Raw genomic sequence first — 13,384 nt, 5'->3', positions numbered from 1 at the left:
TGTTAGCATAAACTGTCTAGCAAGACATAATCTCAAATTCCACACAATCTGAAAAATATTCCTCAAGTCATTTGAGTGGCATTGCTGACTTGTGAAAATACACATGGTGGGAAATAGCAGGTGGTGTGATGGTTATGTTGCTGGACTCCCACATAGCCTACAGCAGTTCTAGTCCTAGACCTGATGGCTTAAAAGTCATGGCAGGCACATGTGCATACATGCCCAAAATCCCAACAGGAGAATGGAGAAGAAGGAACTGTGGCATGGCCACCTGCCGGGGGGTGAATTCTCACTTTCTGTCTCTCTGGTGAGCGCATGCATTCTATACCAAGGATCTCTCTCTCTCTACGAAAAATACACATGGCAACAGGGGAACAGTGCAAAGATTAGAAAAGCACCAAAAGCTAAAGAAAATAATGCTACATGAGAATAATCCAGAATGAGAATCCAGCAATGACTGGTGACTGGCATGGCTAGTGTTTTTTGTGTGTGAAGAGGTGAGGCATCTGTGGGAGGGAGGACGAGGACCAGCCCTCTTCTGAGTGCCCTGCTGGTGGAGATGAACTAGGAGGATGCTGGGGTACTGCGCATCAGAGGCTTTGCCTTCAGGATAGAAACAATGCAGTGAGTGCATATACATATGTGTGCATACATTTATGTGTGTATATGTATATATTTGTATGTGCATGTATGCTTGTGTGTATATGTATATATGTGAACTTCACTAAGTTCATAGTAAATGTATGTCATAGGAAAACTATGTATTTATGGATTTCAAAAAACTTTTGCACCAAAATAAACTCAAACTCTAATTCCCTTTTTCCAGAAACTAATATCCCCCTGTATATGTTTATATGGAGTTAACTGTAATCTCTAACTGTCTAATGTCAGAACCTCTACAATTCAGGGAAATCTATAAAAAGTAAAAGTGGCCCTACAAATATGTGAGCCTATATTCTACATCAAAATTCTGCCATTTTCTTATCATCATCTACTTAGATTGATTGTCCCAAATCATATATCAATCATGACAGAAATTATAATAGAACAGCATTGAATTTTGGACTTCCTTTTTTTTTTTAAGAAAATAAAAAAAAATATACCACATCCAGTCTTTTTGAAAGTAGTCCATGTGGGGAGTCAGAGAAACAGGATTGTGATACTTTATATCTGACACCGAACTTTCCATATCTCAGCCTCCAGAAATCCAGGCAGTCTAACAGAAGACAATCAGATTCGTGCACTAGCATAGCATGCTAGAGATAAGGGTTCTCTAAATGTGGTCTTCTGTAGGGAAGCTGACACATCCACATGACAGTACAGTAAAAGAGCCATTTCATCCCCACCATCTACGTAAAGAAAAAGAAATGACAAGATTTTAAAGAGCCAGCCTGTAGTTCAGTGGTGAAGTCCTGTGTACTAGGAGCCAGATCCCAAATGGCCCCACCTCGGTTCAAATCCCAAACCCAGTTGATGGGATGGAGGAATGGAAAGAAAAGACCACTTCTCAGTAGAAGAACAGGTGTGCGCATGCCTGTGCTCTCACTCTTCCTCTTTCTCTCCCCCTCTGATAAGGCTATGTGCTCTCAGGCAAAGAAAGAAAAAGCTTTTAAAATTATTAAAGTATGGCAAAGAAAGAAAAAGCTTTTAAAATTATTAACGTGTGTTTCCACCAACAGTTAGCATGATGGCTATGTCTCTGGACTCCCATGTAGTCGACCACAGTTCAAGTCCCAGACCTGGTGGCTTAAAACTCATGCCAGGCGCATGTGCGTGCGTGCCCAAGATCCCGAGAGGAGAATGGAGGAGAAGGGATTGCGGCGTGACCATTCCCCCCTGGGGGGTGATTTCTCGCTTTTTGTCTCTCTGTCTCTCTCTGTCTGTCTGGCAAGTGCACGCACCCTGTAGCAAAAACTTCTCCAAAAAGAAATTATTAAAGTGTGTGCTAAAATAACTAGTACACGTAAACAAAAATGTGAGAAGTTACATGCTGAGACATTATTGCTATTTTCCCCTGAAAAACAAAGAGAATTTTATTTTCTATGGCTTTCTTAAAATAATTAAAAAAAAAAACCCAAGTTCATTTAAACATGAACTCTACACTAGCAAATGTACTTACTGAGAGAAAATCTTTGTAATCAAAAATTTTATATACATACAATTTGTTGTTTATGCGTGAAGACCACAAAGCCCCTGGGGTACCTCGTCAGTTTACCTGACAAGTCAGTGCGGCACTGATGGACAAGCCTCTAGAACCTGGTAGCCAGGAGCAAATGCTGGCTCTGCCGTTAGCCAGCTGCATCAAGACATTCACCAAACATTCCCTGGTGTTTGGAGAGAATTAAATTAATACTACGTCAGTAAGAAAAGAAATACATGAATCAATCCAATTGACTCAGAATTAAATAAAAGCTCTTAACTGAAAGAGTGAAACTTGAAATAAATGAAAACTAGTGTGAAATTTAAATGTATTAATGGACAATGTTAAATCTAAAATAATAGTGCAAATATAGAAAAAATTAGTCATTGTATCGGGGGGAGGACTATTGTTGAAAAATGTTACATACAATAGAATAGCTCACTCGTCCAAGTAAATTGATTTGGTGTAGGAAGTTAGAGACTGAATAAAAAGGTCAGGAAGTACAGAAAATTCCTCAGTACGCAGGAAATCACATTATTTTCTTTTACAAAATGAAAATGAAGATCCATATAAAAGTGAAGAAAATCATTAATATTTTAAAAGTATAAATACATTCGGATTAAATATAGACTTTTGTATCAAAATATTAAACTAAAATATGAAAATATTTAGCAAGTCATGAGATAAAGTGAATAAAATAAAATGCAAACATTCATACTATCTAATAACATGGTTAGTCCAAAGAAGAAACAAGCCGCAGAACTTAATTTAAGTCATATAGTGCTGAGATGAGATACACAAAAATAAACTGCTAAATCATATTTAAAATAAAAAATAAGGGTGGGGCCAGCAGGTGGCATGGTGGTTGAGGCTCTGGACTCCTATATGATTCAACACATTGAGTCCTGGACCCAGTGACTTGAAACTCATGCCAGACCTGTGTGCACGCATGCCCAAAACCTTGAGAGGAGAGTGGAGAAAGGACTGCAGCATAGCCTTCCTCTCCGGAGGGGAGATTTCTCATTTTCTGTCTGTCTCTCTAGGAAGCACATGTACCCTAAAGCAAAAAAACAGTCTCTAAAAAAAAGAAAAAAGAAAAATAGGGGCCAACCACAGTGACACAAAGATTATGCGGTAGTTTGTGATTCTGAATCCACATGGAGAGTTCCCAGGTTTGTGTTCTGAGCTCTTTCTGTGCACACTGTCACACATGCATGTGCCTATAATCCAAAATGGCTGAGAATGGGGTCAATCGTGGTGTGACAACCTCTTGGTAGGTTCTGTCTTTTTCTCTTTCTCTGTCTCTTGCTCATGGAAGAAATATGCTTTAAAAAAGTAAAAATTAAAAAAAGCTAAAATGAGTTGAAATATGTAGAATGAATATAAAAATGGATAAACCTGAGCAGCAAATTAAAAGCAAAATCACATTCATTTCAATATGAAATGAAATGGATAGTTCATATTATTATTTACATTATATCTGAACAACTCACAATGAATTAAAGTGTTTTTTATATCCAGTAGCATAGCATTAGAATATTATACAAGATCTGTTATTAATATAAATAGGCAGGTTTTACAATATTTTAATATAAAAAAGAAGCCAATACCTTTGATAGATTTGACAGAAATATAAAATGACAAAAGATTTCAAGAATAATTTTAACATATTAAATACATTAAACTTTTAATAATAAAGCTCAATTTCCTTTTTGCATACATTATAGCAACATTTAACACAGTTCGTTATCACCTCAACTTAAAATCTCAGTGAGTTCCTGAATGTATAAGTGTTAAAAGGAATCATTACTATTTTTATGATTTAAGAAAAGCAGCCATGTAGTAATAACAAATGATGAAACAAAATCATCATTACTATTTTTATGATTTAAGAAAAGCAACCATGTAGTAATAACAAACGATGAAATAAAATTAAATACAATTGAAGATTAAAATTTTTCTTCTAAATAACGCTTCTGTCAGGACCAGTACTTGACGTAATGGCTATGTCGCTGGACTCCCATGTAGTTGACGTAGGTTTGAGTTCCAGACTTGGTGGCTTAATCTCATGCCAGATGTGTGTTTGTGCATGCCCAAGATCCCAATAGGAGAATGGAGGAGAAGGGATTGTGGCGTGGTCATCCCCTTTGGGGGTGGCGATTTCTCGCTTTCTCGCTTTCTGTCTCTCTGACTCTGTTTTTCTAGCAAGCGCATGTGCCTTATAGCAAAAACCTCTCCAAAAATAAATAAATAAATAAATAACTCTATTGTCAATTATAAATAAAAATATAGGGTTAGATATGTTTGGAAGATACTGTTCTTTTTTACTGAAGCTGCTTTCATTGAGCTCTACACATTCCGTTAGGTGGCATCTTCTTTCTCTTGAAACGTAGAATGTGGCCTTGTAACTGAGTTCTAAGCATTGACACTTGGATCTAAATGATTAGGCCACTTCTAGAGTGGGCTCATACCAAGCTCTTAAGTGCATTGTTCTCCCTCTTTTGGCTGAAACACATGGGGAGTAGAGCCACAGGAAAGACGAATCCTGGATAATTGAAAATAGTTCAATGATTTTCAACAAAACCTGATCTAGCCCTTGATACATTCATTCTTTTTACTTAAAAATTATTTCAGTGATAGGACTAGCTGGTGTCATGATGGTTAAGGTGGCTGGATCCCACATGGCTGACTGCAGTTTGAGTTCAAGACCCCATAGCTTTGAAGACATGCTGGGCTCATGTGTATGCATGCCCAAACTCCCAAGAGGAGAATGTAGAAGAACTGCAGCATGTCCATCTTCCTTAAAGGGTGATTTCTCACTTTTAATCTACCGCTTTCTCTCTGTGTGTCTTTCTCCAGGGAGCACACATGCCCTGTAGCAAATTAAAAAAAAAAAGAAGTCAATAGAAAATTTAAAAATGTATATTGAGGTATACATTGTGATCATTTCATGTACATAAGTATTATATACCACAGTCAAGGTAATTATCCAATCCATCATCATCCATAGTTACCATTTCTCTATGTGTGTGTGTGTGAGAGAGAGACAGAGAGAGAGAGAGAGAGCACTGAGCACACTTAAAATATGCTCATTTTTTAAATGCTAAATAAACAATACAGCTTTATTAACTATAGTGGTCATGATATACATTAAATCCCCCAAAGTTACTCAACTTATAATTGTAGATTTGCATCCTTTGGCCAGTATCATATAGTATTGGTCTTTCTGAGTCTGGTTTATTTCACTTAACATAATGCTCTCTGGGTCTCCAGCGTTTCCTTCTTTTTATATGGGTAAGTAATAATCCATTGTTTATATAGACCACATTTTCATTACTGTTCAGCCTTTGATGGACACAGCTTGTTTCTAAGGCTAGTGATTCTTTTACTTATCCTTTCCCAAAATATATCAGTTTCATTTATACTGTGTGAACATAAAGATAGGTTGACTTCCAGCCCTGAAATAGTCTTTTTGATGATGCCTATAATGTTTTTTGTTTGTTTGTTTTTGAGAGGATTTTGCTATAGGGTGTGTGTGCTCGCCAGAAAGACAGAGATTGAGAGAAAAAAAGCGAGAAATCACCCCCCAGGGGGATGGCCACACCACAATCCCTTCTCTTCCATTCTCCTTTCGGGATTTTGGGCACGCATGCACACATGCCTGGTGTGAGTTTAAGCCACCAGGTCCAGGACTCGAACCGCGGTCTACCACATGGGAGTTCAGTGACATAACCTTTACACTAACTGCTGGTCCCGATGCCTATAATGTTAATGGGACACCTCGGCAGTCATGGTGTTCACATCCCCACCAAGACACACAGACATTGGACAAATAATAGCACTGTTTATATCTACAGAGCCATCTGGAGCAAATTTGCTATGTCAAGTCTCTCTTTGCTTCATTTAAATAGGCAGTCCATTATTTTGTTGTTCTGTTTTGCTCAGTGAAAACCTAGGGCTCGTGTGTGGCCATACGATTTTTTTTTTCTGCTTTTAAGTCTTCCTTTTTATCGTGGTCGTCTCTTGATGATTGTGGTTAATGGCACACTCAGGGCACATTCTCTGCTCTGTATTATTTATTCCTTGTCCTTCAGAATCCTTCCCAGTGAATAATTTGTTTCATTCACATGCACACATTTAATCTTCTTTCCACCAGTGAAATTTATTTTATTTTCAATACAATCATAGTCATAGTGTTCTTAATAGTGCTTTCATCCTTGTCACTACATCTGCATTTCAGAAATGATGAAGTAAATAATTTTTGTAAAATCTCTTCGAAGTAAGCAAAACATAGCAAGCACTCCAAAGCATAGCGAACTAGATGGCAGAGACAACAATGACAATAAAACATCACCGATATTTGTCAGTAGGGGATAGAGTTGACAATATTTGGTTCTGGAATTTCACTTGCTTTGAATGTATTAATACAAGAGTCAGTGAAATAAATGTTTAGAAACCATGAAATATCTTCCCTGTTATTCTTGTTTCTATCTACATCCTGGGATTCTTTCCCCCTTCCTCTTTCCATTCATCCATTCATCCAACCATTTGCCTATCTCCCTGTCTAACCAGCATGCTTTAATTCATCAGGTTTTGATACAAAATTGAGTTCTATTTTAGTTCACTGTCAAACTATACCAATTCTGACCTTGCATCATATATAATATCTTGAAGTGCACATTTTATCTCTGTCCAAACAAAGCACAAAACAGTCTTGAAACGTGATAGAAGCTTACTTTTTATCCAAATTAGATTCAGAGCATAAACTAGTCTAAGGAAGTCACATTGATTCCCCAGTATCTAACTGTTTTCTCAGATTTAAAGGACCATTTGAGGGTGACATACAACAAGAGGCTAGTTGAAAGACAGACTTTTCCTTTCCTTCTTTTTCTTTTTCTTTTCTTTTTCCCTTCTCTTCTCTTTTCCTCTCCTCTTCTCTTCTTTCCTCTCCTCTCTCCTCTCCTCTCCTCTCTTCTCCTCTCCTCTTCCTTCTCCTCCCTCCCCTCCCCTCCCCTTCTATTCTCCTCTCTCCTCCTCTCTCCTTTTCATTCTTTCTTTTTAATTTGCCAAAGAGCACACATGCTCACAAAACAGACACAGAAAAAGAGAGAGGGAAATTGAGAGAGCACTCCCATGGGGCAGGGTCATGCTGCAATCCCTTTTCCTCCATCTCTCCCTACTCTTTTTTTTTTTTTTTTGAGAGGTTTTTGCTATAGAGCATGTGCACTCGCCAGACAGACAGAGAGATAGAAAGCGAGAAATCACCTCCCAGGGGGGATGGCCACGCCACAATCCCTTCTCCTCCATTCTCCTCTCGGGATCTTGGGCACGCATGCACACACACCCAGAGTGAGTTTAAGCCACTGGGTCCGGGACTCGAACCGTGGTCAACTATGTGGGAGTCCAGTGACATAACCATTACGCTAACTGCTGGTCCCCATCTCTCCCTACTCTTGGGAACCCAGGTATACATGAACACACATAACCCCCTAAAGTGTCTTCCTAGCTGTCAGGTCCAGGACTGGAACCATGAAGTGCCATTGAAACACTTGAAACAGTACTCCACAATCTGGCTGAAGAAGACTTCTTTCTTATTTACAGTTTCAGAGGCAATGGGGCTGCCATGGAGGGCCACATAGTGTTACACCTGGGAGAGAATAGGAGTTGGGGTAGGTTATGTACGGCGAGTGGAGTAGAGTTGGCCACGTATTGACATCTCCCTTTAGATTGCAAATCATAATCATTTTTATGGGCTCCGGTAGCACATTAGGACTTCACAAATGAGTTAGGAAAAAATTCTGATGCCAGAGATTAAACAATATTTGTCCCCTAAATGTTCCCAGTCATCTGGTACCTGGCTCTGGGTTGAGGAGAACGCTCATACAGTGGTTCAGAGACTGAGAGCCCAACAAGGATATAGACTTCATTGGCTGCTCACAAAGGAGAGTCAAACACTGGTTGGGTCAAAACAATATAATAAAAATATAAATTAAAACAAAAACAGTATTGAATAAGGATACAATGCTCCTTGTGTATTCTTTTCCTAAAACATTGTTCTTGTATGCACTGCCCAAGGTGATTTACCAGTGTTATGTGCTTTCCAATAAGCAGGAAATGAGAAAAGCAAAGGAAGGGTGAGCCCTCTTCAACATATATGGACTAGAAGTTTTACACATTTCCTTTGATAGCTCTTGTCACCTGTCTAAAACTGAACTATAAGGAGTGATAGGAACTAATCTCATTATTACAATTTATATGTAAGAGTTTAAATAAAAATGTCATCACTATCAAAAAGCCAAAATTGGGAACCAGCAGTTAGCGTAATGGCTATGTCGCTGGACTCCCACATAGTCAACCGCGGTTCACGTCCCAGACCCGGTGGCTTAGAACTCACACCGGGCGCGTGTGCATGCGTGCCCAAGATCCCGAGAGGAGAATGGAGGAGAAGGAATTGCAGCATGACCATCCCCCCTGGGGGGGGTGATTTCTCGCTTTCTGTCTCTATGTCTCTCTCTATCTGTCTGGTGAGCGCACGTGCCCTTTAGTAAAAATCTCTCCAAAAAAAAAAAAAGTGAAACTATCAGGGTCTATAATGGTGATGAAGAGATGTAGATTAAATAAATCTATTTTTTAAAATAAAGTTGTTGAGCACAAATTTTTGTCCTTGCTGCTATTTTTGTTTCTTTGTTTTTCTGCTAGAGGGTATGTACACTCATTAGAGAAATGAAGAGAGAAAGAGGTAGAAAGAGAAAGTACCACACAATGGGGCGTGGTCATGCAGCAATCCATTCTCCTGTATTTCTCCATGTCAGGATTGGGGGAATGCACACACACACGCACACACGCACACACAACATATCCTTCAGGCTGCTGGTGCTGAGGATTCCATCTTGGTAGGTCATGCAGGGAAAAAGTGTACATGTCATGAATTTTTGTCATCCTTGCACAGGCTCCATATTAATCTCTCTATCGTTCCACCTTTGGTCTATGTGCTGCTGAAGTAAGCACAAGCACTCGATCTCCTGTTTAGATAATCAAGTATCATCTATATGCTGAGTGGAGCAACATGATATATGGGAGGGTCATATTGAGATGGGAAACCTTCGGTAAAACAGGTCTACAAATGAGATCAGAGCAATGACGGTAGATAGAGGACGCACATTAGGGCCTGACAAAGCAGGTTGAGAAACCCTGCAAGGCAATTAGCTGAATCAGGAAATTCTGATATCAAAAAAGGCAAGATTGGGGAACCAGCAGTTAGCGTAATGGCTATGTCGCTGGACTCCCATGTAGTTGACTGAGGTTCCAGTCCTGGACCCGGTGGCTTAAAACTCATGCCAGGCGCATGTGCGTCCGTGCCAAAGATCCCAAGAGGAGAATGGAGGAGAAGGGATTGCGGCGTGACCATCCCCCCCGGGGCGTGATTTCTCGCTTTCTGTCTCTATGTCTCTCTCTGTCTGGAGAGCGCACGTGCCCTATAGCGAAAAAAAAACTCTCAAAAAAATAAAAAAGGCAAGATTGTTTCTTTTTCAAATATGAAATTTCAATCAAAGATAATGGCAACTGAAGAAGCATATTTGAATAAATGAAAGATAGTGGTAAGTGTTCAAATTATGAAAAATGAGACCAAAATCCCTATATTCCTTTTCTTTCTTTCTTTCTTTCTTTTTTTTTTCTTATTTTGAGAGATTTTTGCATGAGGGTTCATGTACTTGCCAGAGAGACAAAATAGACAGAGACACAGTGAACGAGAAATCAGCTCCCAGAGGAGATGGTTATGCCACAATTCCTACTCCTCTCTTCTCTTCTCAGGATGTTGGGCAAAAATACACACACATCTGGCATGAGTTTCAAGCTATTGGGTTCGAGACTTGAACTATAGTCATCTACAAGGGAGTCCAGCATCTTAACCACTACACCACCTGCAGGTCCCAACCACAAACTTTTGCAAAACTTAGAAGTTAATAATGATTTTGTGACAAAGTATGATGGCTACAGTACAGATGACAACTAAGTAAGTAATCACATCCATTGCTGAACAGGAAATGGTTCGAAGCACCAGACAGTCTATTCAGAACAGGCCCTCAATTCTTTCATTTTAAGTGTTAATAACAACATGTTCAGAACAACCTGTAGATTCCTTCTTATTATTTTTACATTATGCAAGTAGTTTCCAAAAAATGATTTCTAAAAAAGTGTAGCAATGTTCTTTACAAACATACATTCTTTGATGGAACCCAAGTAATCCAAGGATACCATGTACAGAGGTAAGACACGGGGAGATACTAATTAAAAGAACCGACATTTCAGTTAGAGGGAAAGAATGAGTTCAAGAGATCTATTGTCTATCACAGTGACTAGTTAAGAACCATGTGTTACGCATTTGAAAAATATTCAGTAGAAATGGATTTTGTGCTCTTATCACAGAAATAGTATGTGAACTAATGTACATGTTATATAGCTGGATTTTACCAATATATTTATTTATTATTATTTTTTTTTAATGGAAGGGTCCTGTGACCAGCAGGTGACGTGGTGGTTCAGGTGCTGGACTCCCACATGGCCCACTGCGGTTTGAGTCTCAGACAAGGTGGCTTAAAAATCACACCAGGCATGTGTGTATGCACGCCCAAAATCCCAGGAAGAGAATGGAGGAGAAGGGATTGAAGCATGACCATCTCCCCTCAGGTGACTTCTGACCTTCTGACTTTTCCTCTCATTGTGTCTGTTTTTTTGTTTGTTTGGCAAAAATTTTTTCAGTACACACACCCTATGGCAAAAATCTCAAAAACATAAAAAAGAAAGGCAAAAGGTGTCATGAAGATTGGACTGCTGGATCTCACGTTGTGGAACTGCACAGCTCGAGTACCCAATCCAACAGTTTGAGTTTCACACCAGGTGCATGTATGAGTGCTCAGAATCTGGAGAGGAGACTGGTGGAGAGGGGACTGTGGCACGGTCATCCCGCCAGAGGGAAATTTCTCACTTTCTCTCTCTTTCTCCCTCTGTCTTTGAGGAGTGCATCAAAGGAAAAATTAAAAAAAAAAAGAAAACAACTTAAAAAGAAAAAACAAAGAGGAAGATTAGGTGAGCCGTGAACTTACTTGGGAAGAAATTATAACTTTATTTTACATAACCTCTGATGATATTTTAGTATTTCTTTACTTGTGAATATGGGAACTAGAAATTTCAATAAAAGCAAAATTTTTGTTTTGTAAGCAATGGAAACGATAGGTATATTCCTATCAGATTTTTAAAAAGAATTATTTTATTTAGCTTTTATTTATTCATTCATTTATTTCATTTTAATTTGATTAGAGAGGGGCAGAGAAAGAGAGAGAAAGTAAGAAAGCAAACCGCCAGGTTTGGGACTCAACCTGTGGTCAGCTATGTAGGAGTCCAGTGCCCTTAACCACCATGCCACCTGCTGGCCCCCTATCAGATAATATATGCAAGAGAGCTTCAAGAAGCTTGTAGGCAAATAGAATTAAAGTATGAGTGTATTTTGATGCCAAAAAAATAAAAATTATATATTGTTTGTTCATAATATGTATTTATAAGAATGTTATAAAGACCCTCATGTATCATAGAGCATATATGTTCATCTCTATTTTGAAATTATACTATTATTCTAATTATAAGAATGAGTCCTGCTGATAATTCTCATTATTAATGTGATTTTAAGAAAGCACTATCACATCTTTTAAACATTCTGACACTTATATTTCAATATATTTTAATGATTTCCTTTGTAATACTCCACATATTTTATTCTTGTAGTTAAAAATAAACATATGTACTCTCAAAAGGGTTTCCCCCACCTTGGACAGTTCCCAAGGTATTCATGACCCATAGATTGATTTGGGACTCTTCATTTAAAAGAATCTGATAAAAATAGCTCAATGAGTCAGGAACAAAGCATGTGTTTCTATTGTTAAAAAGAAGTGCTTTTTAAAAATTTTTTGGTATGAACAGATGGTAGTGGTTACATTGCTGAACTTGCACATGGCAGACTGGGGCTTGAGTCTCAGCCTGGTGACTTGAAACTCAAGCCAGGTACATATGTGTGCATGGTCAAAATTCTGAGAAGAGAATGAAAGAGAAGAGATTGCTGCATGGCCATCTTCCCAGGGTTGGGGGGTGATTTCTCGCTTTCGGTCTCTCTCTATCTCTCCAGTGAATGCACATGCCCTATAGCAAGAAAACCCCTCTTGAAAATAATAAATAAACTTTTTTAATTATAATAAATCTATTTTTATAAAGCATGTAGTTGTATTTAATGAGATCTAACATGACTGTTTTGTAGAAAATATCTCTTATAAATGTTAATGTGTCTAGTCATGGTAAGTTCCCTATTTCTCTTACAGGACACATGGGTTATAATCTCCAGTTGACCGGATTATGCTAGGCAGTCTCATTTTCTTCAGTAATATTAGCTTCTACAAGATGATTCCTATTTCCCATGCTATTTCTTTCCTACGAGTATAGATAGCTTGGACACTAATATTCAGCCCTTATGTTTCTAAGAGGATAACTGTAGTTTCTATACTGCAAAATGTTATGAAGTGAGTTGCAAGCTGTAAAAAATATAAAGCACCATGTAAACTTTCAAAAATATTTTACTTCATCTGAATGCAAGTGTTCAAACATTCCCAGATGAAATGTATATGAAAGTGTGTCTTCCTCTTCCATTTAAAGACTGATTAGAATAAAAGTAATACATATTCAGAATTACATTTGAAGATAGAAGACATTCTTAGAATTCTCATTTTTAAATATATTCTTTCATTTAAACCAGTGGTTCTCAAAGAGGTGACTTTACCTCTATTCAGGTGTTCTGCAATATCTGGAGATATTTTTAGTTGTCTAAACTGCAGTTGGTGCTATTGGCATCTAGGGCAGAATTTCGCAAGGATGCCAAGCACTTTACAGTGCACAGGGCATCATTCTAAACAATAAATGAACTGACCAAAAAAGTCAACAGAGCTAAGGTTGAGAAACCGGTTCAGATGTTTGAATCAGTCTTAAGAAAATTAGTCAGGACCAGCAGTTGCGTAATGGCTATGTCACTGGACTCCCATGTAGTTGACTGAGGTTCCAGTCCTGGACCCGGTGGCTTAAACTCTTGCTGGGCACATGTGTGTGTGTGCCCAAGATCCCGAGAGGAGAATGGAGGAGAAGGGATTGTGGTGTGGCCATTCCCCCTGGGGGGGTGATTTCTCGCTTTCTGTCTCTGTCTTTCTG

The 13,384-nt window shown here is 38.5% G+C and overlaps 1 non-coding gene across 1 annotated transcript; it reads right to left on the bottom strand.

Moving 5' to 3' along the window:
- Positions 1-9,046: 9,046 nt before the first annotated feature.
- On the bottom strand, positions 9,047-9,148 carry LOC114006571 (U6 spliceosomal RNA). Its single transcript, XR_003548284.1, has one exon. It is a non-coding gene; the product is annotated as a U6 spliceosomal RNA (small nuclear RNA).
- Between the last annotated feature and the right edge of the window lie 4,236 nt (positions 9,149-13,384).

Source organism: Tupaia chinensis, unplaced genomic scaffold (genome assembly GCF_000334495.1).
Source record: "Tupaia chinensis unplaced genomic scaffold, TupChi_1.0 Scaffold148940_1, whole genome shotgun sequence".
Classification (NCBI taxonomy): Eukaryota; Metazoa; Chordata; class Mammalia; order Scandentia; family Tupaiidae; genus Tupaia; species Tupaia belangeri.
This window is presented reverse-complemented; position numbering and strand designations above follow the sequence as displayed.